Raw genomic sequence first — 20,879 nt, forward strand, 5'->3', positions numbered from 1 at the left:
CAGACTAGATGTACGGTGAGCAAAACGGCAAATATTATAGTAACAGAGCTGAGTGAAAAAAACATGTAAGGAAGATGGAGCTATGTAGCACAATAACATTTACCTATATTAAAAATGCACGCATTCAGAAGAGAAATTCACATGTAGCAGGACCATATAAAACCAAAAAGACTCATAGGGATTTGGTGTACTACAAAGGGAAAACAAGAAGAAGGGATTGAATAAATATGTAAATATCTGCATAACACAAGAGAAGTTCTTGCATACAACTGTTGGTGTTAATAATAGCCATGAGTTAAGGATTATGATTAATTCAGTGAGAAAATGCAATTAATAAATCCAAAAGAGGTCAAGAAAAGCTAGAAAAAGGAATATTGCTGTGAAATAAATTTATGATTGAAGCAAATGTAAATCAATTAAATGTTCTAGTTAAGGATTGTCATAACATACAGGATTATTTTTAAAACCAGTCTTCCAGGGAAAATATGTGTATATGTGCCAAGTAGACTTTTAAGGCACAAATACCATTAACAATAAAAGTGTGATACTAAATAATGATAAAAGCCTTTAAAGATTTAATTCTCCAGGAAAATATAATAATTCTAGCACAGTGTAGACTGAATAACATGGTTTCTGAATTGACAAAGTTCGATAGGACAAATAATGGAAATTGACAAATCAATCGTCATACTGATAGATTTGGACACATATTGATTAAGCAGACATAATTAAATCTGTAATAAGACATAAATACAAAAATCAATAGACAGTCTAACACACGTATACATCAGTGCACCCCAGAATTGTAGAACACAGTCTTTTCAAGCTTATATAAAGGATTTCCCATTCTGATAATGATGTGCTGCTGCCTTGTTGTAGATCAACTCTGACAAAATATAAAAACCATCTTCTTGAAGACATTCAAGACATACTAATGCAGTGCAGATTTAATGAAAAAAAAATCTGTGTGAAAGGGGAAAAAGAACCCTTTCAGCCTCATTTATCCCTACTTTTTCCCTCAAGATGTTTGCTGATTCCTCAATGGAAGTCAAAATCCTTGATTTTGAAGCAAAACCTTCAGTAATCTCAAGAGGCTATGTAGGCAAAAATTAGAGTTCTGAGCCTTGCACGGAGGAAGAAATCCTAGTAAGCACCTAATGTATTCAGCTGGAACTCCTGAAAGGCTACGTGCTAGCCATGGATTAAATGGAATTAGACCAACTATTATAAAACCAAAGTCCAGTCCCCAATTACTTCCTTTCTACAGGGCAATACTACATCCAGAGACTCAAATTGTTTCCACAGTTTTTTATACACAATGTTCATCCTAACTAAGAATTACCCAAAATATCAAACACAAGGCCAAATGGCCAAACATTAAATAAAAAACAAAGTAGCAAAACGTTTGCAGTTTACCGAGATATTAGAGTTATCAAAAACAAACAATATACATATATGTTAATTCATCAAACAAATTAGATGTAATGAAGGGAAATGTCATTTGATAACTAGAAGCTATAAAAAAGAATCAAATATGTATTCTATAACAAAAATATACAAACTTGAAATAAAGCTTAATGGATGTAGTTAACAGATTAGAAACAACTGAAAAGAGAATCAATAAGCTGAAAGATAGGTAATAAGACATTATACAGAATGAATCTTGAAGAGATGGAAGAATGAATATGTAAAAAGAAATATAGAAGTCATAAAGGACACAGTCCCGTGATGTAATTGGAATCCAAGAAGAAGAAGAAGGAATAAAACAGAAACAAAATCTGAAGAGATAATGGCCTAGAATGCTAAAATTCATTAAGGCATAAATTTAAGAAATTCTATAAACCACTATAAGAAACAAAAAAAAAACCATATTTATGTACATTGATATGGTTTGCCTGTGTCCCCACCCAAATCTAATCTTGAATTGTAGTTCCCATAATCCCCATGTGTCATGGGAGGAACCTGGTGGGAAGTAATTGAATCACAGGAGTGGTTACTTCCATGCTGTTCTCATGACAGTGTGAGTTCTCACAAGATCTGATGGTTTTATAAGAGGTTTTCCCATCCCCCTTTGCTCTGCACTTCTCCTTGCTACTGCCATGTGGAGAAGGATGTGTTTGCTTCTCTTTCTGCCATGATTGTAAGTTTCCTGAGACCTCCCCAGCCATGCTGAACTGTGAGTCAATTAACCCTCTTTCCTTTGTAAATTATCCAGACTCAGGTATGTTTTATTAGCAGCATGAGAACAGACTAATACATACATCATAGTACAACTATTTGAAGCAAAACATAGAAATAAAAGCAGTCAAGAATAAAAAGAAATATTTCCTTCAGATTTAATAAGATTGAAAATTGAATTCTCAACAAGAAAAAAAAGGAAGTCAGAAGTCAATATAATGATACTTTCAACTCCCTAGTAAAATATAAATGCCAACCTAGTGAAAATACTCAGTAAAATGAAGACAAAATAAGGACATTTAAAAACAAACAAAAACTGAGGAAAGTATTTAATTAATATACCCAAACTAAAGAAATCACTAAAAGGGCATTTCTAGGCAAAACGAAAATGATCCATGAGAAGCAGAGAGATGCATGAAGGAATGAAGAGTACAGAAAAGGTAAATATGTCAATAAATCTCAATAAGATCAATAATAATATAATATTTTAGGAAAACATTTATGATCAATATACATAAGAAACTATACTTTAAAACAACAAGCATTTCCAGCAATAAGGAGGGCATTTATATATATTAAATATAATTAAAATTGTATTATATATATAAAATTAATCAAGGTGTGGATTCAGGAAGCTTGAACATATATATCATATTTAATAGCACCAAAAATGTGATGTTTCCAAAATAAGGCTAATGAAAGATGTATATTGTGCTTATAGAAAAACTTAATTGCTAAAAAGTCATTCAAGAATTAAATAACCTGAAAAATGTACCATATTCAAGAACTGAATGACTTGATATCATAAATACTCTCCCCATATTAATCTATATAATCAAAGAGCTTTCCAATCAAGACGTATCAAACCAAAGTAACAATTTTAGGTCTGTGGAAGGGATGTAAAAGCTGAGTCTCCAGTGCATATTGAAGAACAAAAAGCTATGAAAAGCCAATACAACCAGAAGAAGTAGAGCAAGGTGAGAAAATCTGACTCACGAGATAACAAAACTGATTATACCTTTAAATGATGGTATATTTATATTGACACAAAGATGGACATATTGACCATGGGATAGATAGCCCAGAAATAAGCCTATACATTTGTGACAGAGTAAATATTAATGATATCTGAGGTGGGGAAAAACAAATAATTTGATAAATGATATCTGGACATGTGGGTACACGTATGGGGAACAAACATAAAATTGGACCTCCACCTCACACCATCCACACATATTGTTTCTGGATAAACTAAAGCAAATGTAAAAGGCAAAATTCTGAAAGTCAGTAAGGTATATTAATCAACAGAAGAAAACTAAGATTTCTTAAATACAAAAGGAAGATTTCTTACAGAAAGAAACTGAAAGGGAAATATTGACAAATTTGACAACTTAAGAATGTATCTCATCAGAAGACACCATATGATGAAAAGATGAGTCATAAACTGGGAGAAGCTCTTTGCAACACATTAGTATCTAGAATATATAAAGAACACCTACACATGAATAAGAGAATATAACAATGTATTTAAAAGCTGTAATTAAATAGCACTTAACACCCACTACCTCAAGTGTTAGAAAGAATGAAGAACAACTGAAATCATTTATTTAGTGTTGGTGGGAGAATATACCATTGAACAACAAAAAAAGAAAATTGCAAAGAAATACAGTAATTACATTTATATAAAGTTAAAAAGAAAAAGAAAATGGAGCCACACATTATTTAGGGAATAAAACTATGTTGTAAAACCATAAAGGAAACAAGGTATAAAGTAATAAAAAAAGTATAATTCAAGTAGCGATTATCTCTGATGGACATGCTGGGAAACTGAGAGAGAGTGGTAATGTTCTTTTTCTTAAACTTGGCTTAATGTGTCCATTTTCTGTATATCTGACATCTATTTTATAAATAACCCTTGGTGACTACTTAACAATGAATGAGGACAGTTTTCGAGAAGACTATAAATATCCTCTCATGCTGACTCTAAGTAGCTATAACAGTTTGCTGATAATGCCCCAGAAATGGAGCATTTCTGCAGCCTGGACAGAATATTTCATAACATTTGGAACTGAGCAACTTCTGGGAACCCCAGCCTTTTGTAACCTTATTTAACATTACATTGTGCAAGGTTATAATTGTTTGTCAAGTCCTTCAGATGGGTCTTGGAATACCCAATAATTAGGCATGAATTATCAGAGACTTTTATTTTTATGATAAAAATCCTCTCTGCACAAAGTAGATTCTAACAGTGCCCTCCAGGGCACACACATATGTGGGATATTAAAGCACTACCTTATCAAGACTGATGTGTAAATTGAATTGTATGAGCTAAAAAGACTTCCTTTTAGCTGGTTTCTTAGCAATAGATATAACTTAATTTTTCAATTTTATGTTGTATTTAAACTCAGATGAAACAGAGAAGTGATCTCTTCTGTATTAAAGTTTCTGCACGAGAAGTTGGGAGAAGGCTTTTTGTGAAAGTCAGGCAGAGTGAGTTCTTGATAAAGTGGTATGACTTCACACCTCTCTTGTACCCCAAAATGTTCTTCACAGCCTGCTGCTACTGAAATTATCATGCCATATTTCATATCTCTAGTAAAGATGGCAATCATCCCTTAGAGTGAAAGAGTTTATAGCATCCTTTCCTGAAAGAATTTAGTCATAGGGTAAGTCAAGTGAGCAGAAGAGGACAGGCAGGGTGGCTCACACCTGTAATCCCAGAATTCTGGGAGGCCAAGGCAGGAGGATCTCTTGAGCTTAGGAGTTCAAGGACCAGCCTGGTCAACATACCAAGACCCTATCTCTACAAAAACATTTTTTTTTTAAAAATTAGCTGAGGCATGGTAGTGTGCACCTATGATGTCAGCTACTAGGGAGCCTGAGGTGGGAGGATTTCTTGAGCCCAGGAGGTTCACGGTACAGTGAGCTGTGATTGTCACTGCACTCCAGACTGGGTGACAGAGCAAGGTCCTGTCTCAAAAATAAATAGTCAAAATTTAAAACTGAGCAGAAGAAAAAGGAAGAATTCTCTAGTCCAAAATCATCTGAATTCATGAAAAAGGGCAGCATGGAAGCTAGTTTGCCTGAGTAGTGAAGAAGCTGTAAGAGAGTGAAGAAAGAAGTGAGGAAAACTTTAATAACACTTGTGTATTAGGCCGTTCTCGTGTTCCCATAAAGAAATGCCTGAGGCTGGGTAATTTACAAGAAAATAGGGGTAATTGGCTCATGGTTCTGCAGGCTGTACAGGGAGCCTGGCACCACATTTGCTTGGTTTCTAGGGAGGCCTCAGGAAGCTTCCAATCTGGCAGAAGGTGATGGGGAGCAGGCATCTCACATCTCATAGCAAGGGCAAGAGAGAGCATGGGGGTGGGGCGGGGTGCCACATATGTCAAAAACCAGATCTTGCAAGAACTCATGGTCATAAGAATGGCACCAAGCCATGAGGGATTTGCCCTCATAACCCAAACACCTCCCATCAGGCCCCACCTCCAACACTGGGGAATACATTTCAGGATGAGATTTGGGTGGAACAAATATCCAAACCATGTCAGCTTGGAAGACAAATTTCATCTCCATCACTATTTTACCACATTCCAATATATCACAAAGATCCTTATAAACTACACATTTCATGGAGGAAACAGCTACAAACCAGTGCTACACTGAAGGGGGAGAGGAAAACTACTTTCGTCTTCAACAAAAACTCGTGAAGTGACTGCCCACAGCCAGGACTTTGATTAAAAGATGAGGAAAATGAGTTATGCTTTCTTAAATATTGTGTATCTAATTGACCTGTGAATGAATGCTATTTTTTTCTTTTATGTCAACATGTCTCCCTGAAAAGCCCAGTCTTTGATCAACTTGCCTTGTTAAAATATTCCTAGAAAACAAGAAAGAAAAATCAGTCAATCTGAATATGTAATTGCTTATTTTTGTTTCTTCTTTCTTAATAATTGATTATGTGAAAGATGAAAGAAACAATGTGAAACTGACTCTAAACTCTAATGCCTAACAAACAATCAGACACTATACAATGACACTGTTTTGGCAACCTAGCCACTGAACACATGATTGGCACTATGAAAGAACTAAATATTTTAATTTAATTTAATTTCACTTTGGAAATTAATACAGAACTTCATTATTAGAAAACATTTAAGTATGTTTGGAATAACGTAATTGTGTGAATATACAACTTTTAAGTTTTATAAAATATAAATACATATTAAGTATTTCTGATGAAAATTTTGAATCCAAATTGAGATGTACTTTAGTATAAACTGGGTATCCAAGGCTTGGTACAAAAAGGCAGACGTGCAGTATCTCATGAGTCATTTTTAAGTTGATCACATGTTGAAATGACAATATTTTTAATAGATTAAGTAAAATAACTTATTAAAATTCATTGCATTTTTTTTACTGTTTGTATTGTGACCACAAGAAAAGTTTAAGTGACATTTGTGGCTGGCATTATATTTCTGTTGGACAGTGCTGTCAGAGAGCAAATTTGGAATTGAGTCATATTTAGGCCTGAGCCCCTTCTGTGTAACCTGTGTGATCATGAACAATTCACTTAACTTCTCTGATCTTTTATGTAAATTGAGGTAATAGTATTACCTTTACCAGATTGTTGTAAGGCTTCAATTAAAATACCTTCCTTTAGAAAGCTTCAAAGTACTAGGAAGGTGCCAGATATTTTTAAATGTTTTAGTTCTTAGTCCAGTGTACCTTTAAATGGTAAGCTGAATGAAGGCTTAGAAAGAACCACGCTTCTATTTAATCGCTGTGAATGACAAGATTGGTTTTAAATTGTAAAACTGTGTACCATGAAGTTTCCAGAATGGTAAGAGGCTATTTTATAGCAAGGTCCAAAATACTGATTTCTCAGGTAGGAGAAGACTGGTCCTTTAATATTTTCGGTAACGCTAGTGGTTGCCCTTAACAATCTAAAGCCATGGACTGCAATCCATGTAAATTTACCTTATTAGTTAGCGAACTGGACAAAAAATAAGCAAAGTAGGAGGCATTGAGATCTTGGGTTAACTGCCAAGGTGAATTAGCTCCTTTTTTCTTCTCAGATCAGGGAGATAAGAAAAACTATATGTGCAATAAATAAAATTAAATACTGACTTCATTCATTTCAACAGATTAACCACACTAGAAGGGTGGGTTGATAAAATGTTTGTGTGGATTGGAAAAATCTGAGACAAATTTACAAGGCTGTTCTAAATATTAAGGCAGAGCTGACTCTGAAAATAACTTCTGAGTAGCCTGCACTTTAACAGAAAACCTTGCTTTAAAAGCAATATGAAAATAGCTTCCTTGCTTCATTTTAATCTTTTAATTTATGTAATAGTTATACTGTCTCAGCTAATCAGTGATATGCCAATTAATTATTTAAGTGGCCCTTTTTGCATTGCCAAACCCTAATCAACAACAACTACAACAAAACCTGGTAGAAAGACTTTATTTAAGTAGCTTCATAACTGAATATATTCTACAGAAAATCCTGGAGCCTTGTCAGACGTGTACACTGTAAACCGAAATTATTTATTAGGGAAGAGGAACTTGCCCTTTTGAACTTACACCCTAATCTATTAGGTGAGCTCCTTCTTTCCAGGAGTTGTTAACTCTTTTCTTATCAGTTGTAAGCTTCATAGCCAAAAATTATTCTAGGGTGATGACCTTGTCTATTTTAACGTATTTTTGAGTGATTTCAAGGTACAAGTAGATTTGAACTACAAGTTCTCAGAAAATAACTCCCTTGCTTTTTTCATAGTACTGAAACATGATTCTTAAGGACTCACTTCTGGTTTCCTAGAACACCATAAACCCCTTGGGCAGCCAAAGGCTAATCCACTATAACTCTCTTCTCTGCCCTTTTTGCCATTCATTCCTGGGTGAATGGTGGAGGCATGTACTTTTTGCTTTATGTAGCTTCCTGTCTAGTGAGATTATTAATGTGATTTCTATGTTAAGCATAGTATAGAGATGCAGTGACTTTTGCATGCTAACACATTTTCAGAAGCAAGTAACAATGTAAGGAAAAGAAAAAAACTCAAAATTAAAAAGATAAATTAAAAGTTCACTTATAAAGTATCATTTAGATGCAAAAATACAAAACTTCTAGAGAGAGCTTTAAGCATTTTACCAATTTTTTTAAAGTTTTAACAACGACCCTAAAAGTTACCACTTGTTGGGCAGCATATCAAGATATAAATCATCTTTGATTCTCACAATAATCCTGTAATGTAAGTACTATGATTACATCAACTTTACAGCTCTTCTGAGACTTAAAGAGATAAAGCACATTTAAAAACTCAGGATGGGCCCAGTGCAGTGCTTCATGCCTGTAATCCCAGCACTTTGGGAGGCCAAGGCAGGAAGATTGCTTGAGCCCAGGGGTTCAAGACCAGCCTGGGCAACCAAGTAAGACCGCATCTCTACAAAAAATATAAAAATTAGCTGGGCATAGTGGCACATGCCTGTAGTCCCAGCTACTCAGGAGGCTGAGTTGGGAGGATCATGTGAGCTGAGGAGGTCGAGGCTGCAGTGAGCCATAATTATGCCACTGCACTCCAGCCTGGGTGACAGAGCAAGACCCTGACTCCAAAAACAAAAGCGAAAACCTCAGGCTGGGTGTGGTGGTGCATGCCTATAATCCCAGCACTTTGGGAGCCCAAGGTGGGAGGATCACTTGGGCCCAGGAGTTTCCCAGACTGGGAAATATAGCAAGACCCTGTCTCTGCAAAAAATAAAAAACTACCTGAGAGCAATAGTGCATGCCAGTAGTCCCAGCTAGTTGAGAGGCTGAGATGAGAGGATCACTTGAGCCCAGGAGTCTGAAGTTGCAGTAAGCTACTATCATCACACCACTGCACTCCTACCTGGGCGACAGAGTGAGACCCTGTCTCTAAAAAAATTAAATTAAATTAAAACTCACATGATTGGTCTATGAGAGCATCCATTTATCAATCACTCATGTACCCAGGATGACAAAAATTCCATCTTTACATGTGCTTTTTCAATGTTAGACTTGGGGAAGGGAACATAGTGATCCTGCATTGGTTTTTCAGGCTTCCATCTTCAAATGATTTGCATAATTGTACAAACATTTTATTGATCAAAGCAAATTACATGGGCACATCCAACTTCAAAAGAAGAGATAAAATGCAATCATTCTTTGTGCCAAGAATGAGAACTGGAACCGATGTGAATAGCACTAATGACCCCCACACATATCAAAGATATCCTGCTTGCGTGATTTTGTTCTGGTCTGGAGTTACATAAACACAATTAGTGGTAAATACTTTACATTTAAGTTTCCTTGTAACCGTATTCCAGTTCCTATAATTTACTTAGAGTCACATTCTGTACTTTCATTGCAGGGATAAACTGCCCTAAGAAAATATAGTCTATTAACTCAGAGTCTAATAACAAACACTTATCTTGAAAATCCCTTTTTACTTTTCTCACTTGCTAATTGAACCAGTGACTTGGAGATGCTTGTAATGATTCATGTTATCTTACTTTTATTTCTAAATGTTCATTCCAAATAGATTATCCTTTATCATAAATGTTCTTCCTAAAGTGCCAGCTTCAGGTTAGCTATTTCATGCTTCACCTAAATCATAAATTTAATAAAAAAGGAAGAATTTCAGTTCCTCTCCTCAGTTTCTTTACTCCCTACTTCCACATACTAGCAGTAAATTCTTTATTTTCTCTTCTTTGGAGTTATATGGCATCTTTCTTGAAATTACTGTATAAGGGGCATAGAAATTCCTGAGTTATACTTAGGGGTGGTCCTGACACGACAGTGACATGTAAATTCACATTAGTAGCTTCAGCTTCAGAAAATAGATGTTTCTATTTTCTAGTAAATTTATTCACTTAATATTTTCCTGCTCTATAACATCAAAATGCTTCCTATCCCACAATGTTTCTATGGCATTGTAGAATCCCTGTCTCCACCTTCTTCCCATGATCAAACTGTAAAATATTTTAGGTGCCCTCTGTGATATTTTATGTTATTGAAACTAAGAGAATATGAACTAAACACTTATGCAATGACTACAATGATTATAGAATAAGTAATTCAGAAAATTAATATAAAAATGCTTTAAGGTTTAACTTTGTTCTTTTGTGTGGCAACACACTGAAAACAGCTTGAGTTACTTTACGTGGTGTCCGGCTGCAAGGAGAAACAATATTCAAAAGGGAAAATGGAGAGAAACGTGAAGTAAAACACTAAAATAACCTCTTCTGAATATTATTGATTCAAAATTGTTTCTTAGCTTTTATGCTGACTGTGTGAGATTTACTTTTTCTTGAGATAAAAAATATAATTTAGTCAGTCAAGGAATTTTTGTTTGCCAGTTATGTGCTACATGTAAAATTTTTCTACCCAGAAGAGATTTAAAAGGTAATGTGGTTATCATCAAATTTTAAAGATAAGGCTTTTACTTTCATCACAATTTAAAATGCAATAAATTATGTAATCACTAGTGTAAAAACTACTTGAGATATGAAAAAATAAGTATGTTGATGTCATCTATGTTATACGGAAAGTTTTCCAGAATACAAGAATTGTGATATTAACTTTTTTTACTCTTCTTTGTCATCAGAAATGATGCCAATTTAACGGTGATTTTATTTTTCCTAACTATTCATAATAAAAAACTATCTGCACTGGTACAAAATTTTAACAAAAAATATAAGCTTATAATAACCAATATGTGAATGCACTGGAGTTTTACAAATTTTATTACTTTGATTACATTCTAACATTTATCATAATGTATAATAGTATATAGATTTAAAATAATAAGGTGGTCTACATTAAACCAAGTCTTCAATGCTACAATAATTGTCACACCTCTCTTCATGTTTATCTATTTTTCTTTTGTCCTTTCTTAGCTGAAAAGCCTGGGTGCAATAAGGTCCCTCTAGAGATCTTTTTGTGAGGCTGAGAGAACATCCATGACATTTTATGAAGACACATGAGTAAAAGTGACTAAAGAGGCTAGTTCTACACAGTGACAACAAATCATTTGGGGACTAGAACCTGTAGCATTACCTTAAAAAAAAATAAAAACTGTGTATGTTCAACAAAATATTTCCAAAAAGCATTTCTTTTAATATGCTCTATTTTTTTCTCTTGGGTAAAGTGTTGTTAAAAACAATAAGCACTGCTATTATACAACAGTATCCATTCATTACCCAGCAGGAAGCAGTGTACTAAAAGTTAGAATTCCACATTGTCTCACTTAGACCTTACATCAAGCCTGAAAGGTAGGTATTTCTGCAAAAATTTAAGCTATGACAAAACTAGGATCAGAAAAGTAAAGAAACTTGCCCAAGCTTAAACTTACCAAGGCTGTAAATAATTATAATATTTTATTTATTATGAGTAGATTAACCAAGCAAAATTTTTTCCACATAGCTTTGAGTATTCCTGAAACCTAGAGGATTTTATTTTTCTCACTAAATTTTTTTTTCCAAAATACATTTATTTTTATCTTTGTCCAGTAATAAAGTCATAATTTACAAGACTGATGACAGAAAGATCATACGAAGTTTTAGGAAAATTTCTTAACATTGCAGACGGGATCATATATTGAGCCTTCCAAAGCTGAACAGGATTCTACTTTTGTCACCCACGATTTCCTATAGTTCAAAGGATTTACTGATAATTCAAAGATAATTGTTCAAATGCCTAGTCAGTATCATAGCATTCATATTAATTTCCACATTAACTATCTAAGTCATGGATGCCTCAGGTACCCAAGGTTATTAGTAGTTACTCACTTGAGAGCAAGCTTCCAAGACTCTGTCAGGCAAATTATTAGTTCTGTCCATGTCATTGGATCAGAATCCTTGAAACCTAGGAAAACTTGCTAAATTCTATATACTTTAAAATGAAAAACAATGCCCATTTGGAACTTGAGTAATTCATTTTGACAGTTTGACCAGATGAATTGTAGAGGAAAAACTATCATGTATTTCACAAGCAAACTTTGGTATAAAGAGGAAATTGGTTTTGTATTTTTAGGTGAGTACTTATATAATCATAAGAGAAGCTCAAATTTTTACTCAAGGAATTTAGAGTTAAATGATTTCTAGAGAACATATGCAATGAAAAGTTAATGTTTTAAAAATAGCAAATGTATTATCATTATGGTTTATTCCTTTTCTTTGGCATTCTTGAATATCCTAAGCATAGATAAGTGATAAATAAATAGATACATAGGAACATAGATGAACGAATGTATTTGTTGGCTGTTGGCAAGTGAGATATTTATATAACTTCTTAAAGTTCTACTTTGTATGTCTGAATTTCATTGATTAAATCAACTTGAGTTTCATAGGGGACCAAGAATACTTAGATCATTCAATTCATCATGGTTAATTAAGGTATCTACCAAAGTCCAGGTGTAATATTAAACTCCATGTCTTTATTTAGAGAACTCAAAATAAAATGCTCATCAGGAAATCTAATGAAAATAAAAACAAAGTCTTGCTTTCTGTAGGAAAAAAGATGGAGGCCAGAACTTTTTGAGATTTCACAGAAAATCAATAAATTACTGAATTATCTGCAGTAAATATTTGTATATAAAATAGATTGGGAAATAAAAATATCATTTTAATTAGGATGTTAATCTATTAGTTTCAGATGTCCCTGAGAGGTAGAAAACAATCACTCTAGCTAGCTAACTAGACAGATAGGTAGATGGTAGATAGATATTGATAGACAAGATGATAGATAGATAGATAGATAATATAGATAGATAGGAAAATGATCATTGTGAAAATTCCCAGATGATCCATTAATAGTAATTTTCAAGATATAGAAATGGTGAAAGCAGATGCAAAATTTAACTTGTAGTATTTTTTAATCACTCAACCCAAAATGTCATAACTTGTAGTAATGACAGACTAATAGTAGTTAATATCTTATTAGAAAATTGGATGTTAAAAATCCCAGAAGAAAAGACATGGCACAACCACAGGTCTCCTCTGGAGCTGATCTCTATCTTAAACCACCGATCTCTACCTTAAATCGACTAAGACTAGCTTCACCAAAAAACAAAATAGACGTTGGAATGAGTCAATAAGCTGACATAGTAATAGAACAACCATAAAGTTGGGACTTTCTAAAAGGGATGTTTATTGAGTTACTTGTTTTTTTTTAATTTTCAAAATAAGATTTTATAAAATGATATAAGAGAATAGGAAAATCTCAACTGCAGTTTATCAATTATTGTCTATGATCCTTGGGTTTTCACTAGGTATATTATTTCATCATATTTATGCCATTCAATATCCAGTGTAATTCTATACAAAGTATTTTTGTGTCCCTTTTAGTGTTAAAAAGGGATACTCAGAGAGTTTTTTATGTAAGTGTATTTCAAACTTGTGGGCATTTAAGACCTAAGGTGAGTATGTGATAAAAATCCAGATTCCAGTTCTCCTCTCTAAAGTCTCTAATTCAGTAGGTCTGGGGTGGAGATTGGCAATCTATATTTTAAGCAACCCTCCATAGTTATTCTTTTACATGCAGTTACTTTGGGGAATACTGATTTCCACAAGTTGCCTTGTGAAAGAGTTGAGCAGATCTTGAGTTTAAAAGACAGTCAAGATAAACGGAAAGAAAACAACTGTGTATATTTGTCTGTTTTAGAAGAAAAAATTATTCTTTTATCAGTGGAAGAACAGAAACCACAGTTTTTGTTTAATTGCATGTGAATATAGGACAACTTTACTGTAAGCTTCTGTTAACATGGCAACAGTAGCAATTCAGAGATGACCAATTCATTCATAACTTTTGACTAGCTAGCATAAGCACAATATATGTGAAGCCAAAATAAGCGTTCAACATAGCAACAAGTTGAATCAGAAGATACAAAAGGAGTTACAGAAATCATTGCTCCAGGCCAGGCATAGTTGCTCAAGCCTGTAATTCCTAGCATTTTGGGAGACCCAGGCGGGCTAATCCCTTGTGCCCAGGAATTCAAGACCAATCTCCTGGGAATACAGCAAAAGCCTGTCTCTTAAAAAACAAAACAAAACAAAACAAAAATTAGCCAGGTATGGTGGTGTGTACCTATAGTCCCAGCTACTTGGGAGGCTGCAGTGAGAGGTTTGCTTGAGCCTCAGGAGGTCAAGCCTGCAGGGAGGGCAAGGCTGCAGTGAGCCATGATCATGCCACTGTAGTTTGGCCTGGCTCAAAGAGCAAGACCCTGTCTCAAAAAAAAAAAAAAAAAAAAAAAAAAAAAAAAAAAATTGTTGCTCCCTTCTAGGGGCTTAGAACAATCTAATAGAATAAAACATATATACACATTAGGTAAAACTTTAGGTAAACGTAAAGTTTTTATGCAGTGTGTTAATTTGTGACTAGACTAGTTACTTAATTTCCAAAACAATTGGAGTAGTGTGGACAGGAGCTGTGACAGTAGAGCCTCCTACAGATGTGGTACTGACCTAGACCTTGAAACAGGCAGGTGTTTATGCTGCAGGGGAAGAAGATCATACAGGACTACAAAAGAGCCTGATGCCCAGCGGCTGGAGAGGAGATTGGCCTGCTTGGAATGAGAATCTATTTAAGTAGTATAGAAAATCTTAACAGCTTTGGTCTTAACTAGAGAGGAGAACTATGCAGGGTTTTCTTGAGGTCGCATATCGTCTTAGACTGTCTACTCATTCATTCATTCGCTTAAGCAAGCAATAGTCCTTTTACAGACAAAGTTTTGATATTAAGCATTTTGTGCAAGCTCTTAGAAAGCATAATTATCTTCTTTAAATTTTATCTGTACTCAGATTTACTCCTTGAATCTTCTTTACTCCTTGAAACAGTTTCAATCATCTATGTCTCCACCCAAATGTCATGTTGAAATGTGAGGTGGGGCCTGGTGGGAGGTGATTGGATCATGGGGATGTATTTCTCATGAATATTTTAGCACCATCCCCCTTGATACTGAGAGGAGGTTCCAGCTGGGCTTTCTGGGTTGAGTAGGGGCTCAGAAAGCTGTGAAATTCACTCCTTTCCTGCATCAGGATTTACTTTGGCCCTGGATGAATAATATTGAAGGTATATGCTTAAAATGTTCCCAACATCAGAATTTGTGCATGTGTTTTGTCCCCCAAGAAAGCTATAAACAGCGAAAATTTTGCTGTAAGCTTCCCTGTGTCCTCTCTCCCTTCCCCCTCTCCTGAAACTAAAAGGAACGTTAAAAGCCCGTTTTTCTGTGACCAGCAGATCTTATCTATGCTCCCAATTCCAATCCCTTGTAAACACAATTTGTAAAATCCCGTGAGATCCTGTCTCCTTTCCCTTGCTGCTGCAAGGTTAATAAAGTAGATAAAACTTAAGTTACAATTCCCGTTCTCCTCAAGACCAGAGACATGTTAATTGTCTTTGTTTCTCGCTCTGGTAACATCTTCCAGGGGCACCGCACGTATTTCCCGCCTTAAAGAGTTTAAAAGGTGATCAAAAATCTAACACTGGCCACCCGCTCGGGACCCCTTCCACGCTGTGGAAGCTTTGTACCGTCACTCTGTTCAATAAAGCCTACAGCTTTTTTTTCTCTCGGTCCGATCCGTGTCTCTCTCTCACCGCGGGCTGCCGCCACACCAAATCTTTGGCATGGCTAAGGCAAGAACCTTTAGCGATACAATACTGTCCTCATGATAATGAACGAGTTCTTGTGAGATCTGGTAGTTTAAAAGCGTGCAGCATCTCCCCACCCACTCCCTTCTTTCTGCTTTCACAATGTGATATGCCTGCCCCCTCCTTTGCCTTCCGCTATGATTGGAAGCTTCCTGAGGCCTTCAGGCATCTTTTCATCATAAATTACCCAGTCGTAGGTATTTCTTTTTCTTTTTATTTTTTATTTATTTGTTTTATTTTATTTTATTTTTTTGAGACAGAGTCTCACTCTGTCGCCCAGGCTGGAGTGCAGTGGCGCACTCTCGGCTCACTGCAATCTCCGCCTCATGAGTTCAAATGATTCTCCTGCCTCAGCCTCCTGAGTAGCTGGCGTTTCAGGCACCCGCTACCACGCCTGGCTAATTTTTGGATTTTCAGTAGAGATGAGGTTTCACCATGTTGGCCAGGCTGATCTCAAACTCCTGGCCTCAGGTCATCCACCCACCTCAGCCTCCCAGGCGTGAGCCACCACACCCAGCAGGTATTTCCTGATAGCAATGCAAGAACAGATTAATGCACTCCTTCCCCCATGAAGACAATTGGGTGGTTATTTTTTGAACAAAATTATTCAAAGCATTCTCATCTTCTCATTGTAGCTTATCTACTACATTATGATTTCAAATTCAAAATTTAAAATAAATGACTATAAGGCACCTATTTGTAAAATTTAGAAGTAATTTTATTGATATCTGTCCTTTTATTTTAAAAAAGAGAATGAAATAATTTGTTTAATCACCAGTAGAGCCATATTTAGCAGATAAATGCCTGGAATGATCTGACTCAGACTTATGTCTCCATCATCTCCTTCACTGAGATTGTATGAAAAAATCTCTTGTTTCCCTCCATGAAGCATGAATGGGCTCTTCAGTCTGGTTTTCTTGTTCTCATTACACTCATCTTCAGCTTAATTTCCAATGGTTTTATTTCTTTTTTTAAGCCCATGCAGTTAAAAATCATTAGTTTCAGTTGCAATACAATTTTAGGCAAGGGCTGATGATATCTGCACTGTAATTGATACCCTCTAAGATCAGCACTTTATATCTATCCCTAACAGGAAATTTTTTATCAGCAGCATTGCTATCAGACTTAAGAGGATCAACGCATATAACAGCTATTATCAGATAGATGCTACCTTATCCTTTACAGAAAAAACTGCCACTATACGTGGTAAATAATCTTTTCCATCACTTCTTCTGGGCACTTGTTTTTATCACCCCCTTAGACTGAGATTATAGGCATGACTCTAGTGCCAGTCTTGAAACAATCTTCTCTCATAGTCCCTCCATATACTACTTCCTACATTGTACATCATAACTATGGCCAATATAATTTACTCAAGAGCAAAATAAGAACAGAGAGATCAGAACTCTATTTACGATGTCAGACAGTGTGGGAGAGACCTTAGCTCCAGGCGTCATGTCTCCCAATTCCTCTGATTTTAGCCTCAGCTGATGGACAGTGCCACACAAGTTCTGATTGACAGTTACTCACCTCAAGCATGCTCCATACCTCTTTCTACTTTCTGCCAAGAACATTCTCCAACATTATGAAGTCCACGTGCCCTATATGCAAGTAAAGCCAGAAGTCCTGGAGTAATACCTCCAGTAGCAGCCCCTATTGGGAAACAGAAGCCAGTGAGTAAACGCCCCTGCCTCCTGTCCTCAGGGTGATAATTTTGGAAATTCTAGTAGACATTCTGTCACTTCTCAACAGGACCTAGTAGAATCAAGTGAATGCTGTGCACAGGCACAAACTCAATAATACATCTCCCTGTTAGCTTTTTTCGCCATCCCTGTCTCACCTTGGCCACCCTTTCACCCCTACTTTCACATCAACTCCAGTATAAACTACTCACACCTAGGTCTTTGTCTCAAGGGAATACAAACTAAGACAGGTTACTTTGTTAACAACTTGCTATTCCTTTAGAACAGGGATCAGCAATTTTTTTCTCTAAAGGGGCAGATTGTACATGTTTGTGGTTCATATGGTCTTTGTGGCCGCTACTCAATTCTATCATTTTAGAGTGAAAACAGCCATAAACAATGCCCAATGAATGGGTGTGACTATGTTCTAATTAAAATATATTTGTGAAAACTGGTGGTGGACCGCATGCTGTCTGTGGGCCATAGATTGCTAATCTCTATGAAACGGAAATTATTTCTGTAATGCATTAGAATATGCTTAGTTTCCCCTAGGCTTCAGTATCCTAATGATAATAATTAGTGAAACTAACAATTACATTTTATTAAAATGATTACATATGAGGCATTATTTCTAGCAGGTGTTTTACATATATTATCATGTTTGACTCCACGTTTTTATATTATTTATGCAGAAACTGAAGCTCAGAAATGCTGTGCTTATCATTCATGTTGTTCACCAAAGAGTTGTTTTATGCGGACTTACGTGTTCATCGTCTCCTTCACTGAGGTTGTATGAAAAAAATCTCGTTTCCCTCCGTGAAGCATGAATGGGCTCTTCAATCTTAAACAATCTGTCCATCAGCTGAGGCTGAAATCAGAGAAATTGGGAGACATGATGCAAGGAGCTAAGGTCTCTCCCGCACTATCTGACATTATAAATAGAGCTCTGTTCTCTCTGTTCTTATTTTGCTCTTAAGTAAATTCTGTTGGCAATAATTATAATGTACAATGTAAGAAGTAGTATATTGAAGCGATGAGAAAAGATGGTTTCAATTGTTTTTTAGCCTCATTACACTCATCTCCAGCTTAATTTCCAATGGTTTTATTTCCTTTTAAAAGTCCTTGCAGTTAAAAATCATTAGTTTCAGTTGCAATACAAATTTAGGCAAGGGCTGATGATATTTGCACTGTAATGGATACCCTCTAAGATCAGCACTTCAAAGTACATAATTATGTACTTGCCTTCTAAGTACATAATCGAACTGTATTGCCTCTCGCTGGTGGGGTGAGGCCACCTAATAACTTCTAGGCCATGTGTTATGAGCTTTAATTGTGATGCTCCAGAACTCTTTTCTTTTGTTCCATTATTGACAAATTCCAGATAGTGGGTTCCAGATTGAGGCAAACAGAAGGCAGCAAATACCAGTGGCAAGTAACTTGAGAGAAAAATACATCTGATATTTGGAAATTATTTGTTACCAGTGTATAACTTAGCCATCCTGACAAATATGAAAGCTAAATAACTTGACCATTAACATAGCTAATAAGTGGCATAGATCAAATGTGAATATAGATCTTCAAACCCCAATGCCTGACCTCTTTCCACTGTACCTCCCTTACTATGTGTTAGTCTTCTCTGCATATTAAAAACAGAAAAAACCAACAATATTTTACGGTAAATTCTCCCCGTCAAGGGATGCTACTCTCTGAAGGGCCAAAAGTCTCCTGTCTTAGCTGTGTTGAAAACCCAGGAAATAGGGATAATTCAGAAAAGGTGAGCAAAAAAGAACACTGGTTCTTGAAAAATTGTCAAGTACATAGTATTTATATTCGCTGGCCTCCCATCTTTTTCCTACTCTAAGCCATAGTTCCTATCACAGAAAGACTCTGGGACATCTGTCAAGGCATAGTGATTTACTCTTCTCTGGTAACTACCTCCCATTTCTCTAAAATGGGAATGAGAACTCCCCATTAGTTAAAAAATAGTAATAGTAAAAATAACTGGTCTCAATAACCATCATGAAAATAATTTGTTAAAATAATCCAGTCTTAAGTATCCTACAGGAAGACCATTAATAATAAATACGTTTCTGATGGTAGAATCTGAATATAGGCCAGGATAGTTTTGTCAGCTACCTCTCCATTTCTTTTCTGATTATTCCCACCTTCTCTCTCAAATCAGAACAGTTCAAGTGCAGAATATATGACTCAACCCCAGGATCAGAAAATACTTATTTCCTTAATGCAAAGAGAAATCAATGAGTAAAATGTTTGAACTGTATTATCATAACTAATCTCCTATTAGTTAGGGCAAAAGAGAATAATTAATTTAGTGTCTTTGTTTTTAAAATATGGTCACTTTTCTTAGGTTTATTTTTGTAAAAATGTATGCCAATCACATATTCTTGCTTCTCTCAAAACGATAATTTATTCAAATTAAACAAATAACTCCCTTTTTTCTCATGGGGGCAGTAAGTTATACTCTATAGTAATGTCAGTAGCGAGTAACATGATTCTATAAATCTATAGACTGGTTGACTTTGCATCATTTGCTATATAAATAGAACATAAAATGTTAGTTTTAAAAAGAAAAAAAGATGAACAGCTATTTAAGAAATAAATCATTTAATCTTTAAACCCATAAACAGAAAGTAAATATAATATGTGGTTTGCAGCAAAACTTCCTGAAATTCAGGAGACTAAACTGAATTAGTATTCTATGTTGCCTAGGAGTTGCAGCTGACTGCCTTAGGAAATATATGGACATATAGTGATATATCTCCTGGGCTGTTATGTAAAATAAAATTGAGTAAATCAGACATTGTTGATTGCCTAAATATTTACAGCTTGAGAAATTTTAAGATCAATAACTTTTTTCAAAAGCGTTGAGGTTTGAAATGAGTTTATTTTAAAATAATTAGAATTAGGAGGCCAATCATGATTTGCATTATCTAGTCCTGTATTGAATGGTATCATTCTTATTGTCATATGCTTTTTTGTCCTATTTTTAAAATTTAATCTACCTAACATTTGCAAAATATTTTTGAATAGAAGTTTTTCTGAAGAGATTTCATGCACATAATAAATGTCTGCCTTAAAATATGTGTTCATTACAAGAATGTTTTTTCATATTGTAAAAATCTGTATCTAAATTTTTACTTAAACCTTGGAATATTCATCACAAGACATATGTTGATTGTTTAATGTTAAATGTTCAGCAGGAATTAATTTTATAGTATTACAAATGGTTAAAAATGTCACATTACACTACAAAACTAGAATTTCTGATTTATAAACTCATTTTTATATTCACAATTTAGAGAAAATTGTGGACACATTAAACTGCTTACATA

At 35.1% G+C, this 20,879-nt stretch overlaps 1 long non-coding RNA gene across 3 annotated transcripts in view; it reads right to left on the reverse strand.

Annotated features, from left to right (window-relative positions):
• Nucleotides 1-18,860, reverse strand: part of LOC107967950 (uncharacterized) — a 42,211-nt gene extending 23,351 nt beyond the window's left edge. For all 3 annotated transcript variants that reach the window (XR_001708809.2, XR_001708810.2, XR_001708811.3), the window contains exons 1-3: nucleotides 18,769-18,860; nucleotides 18,290-18,394; nucleotides 17,375-17,497 (exon numbers count right to left, since the gene is read on the reverse strand). This is a non-coding gene — a long non-coding RNA (uncharacterized LOC107967950). The remainder of the gene's footprint in view (nucleotides 1-17,374; nucleotides 17,498-18,289; nucleotides 18,395-18,768) is intronic.
• Between the last annotated feature and the right edge of the window lie 2,019 nt (nucleotides 18,861-20,879).

The sequence above is a fragment of the Pan troglodytes genome, chromosome 14, assembly GCF_028858775.2.
Source record: "Pan troglodytes isolate AG18354 chromosome 14, NHGRI_mPanTro3-v2.0_pri, whole genome shotgun sequence".
NCBI classification, from domain to species: domain Eukaryota; kingdom Metazoa; phylum Chordata; class Mammalia; order Primates; family Hominidae; genus Pan; species Pan troglodytes.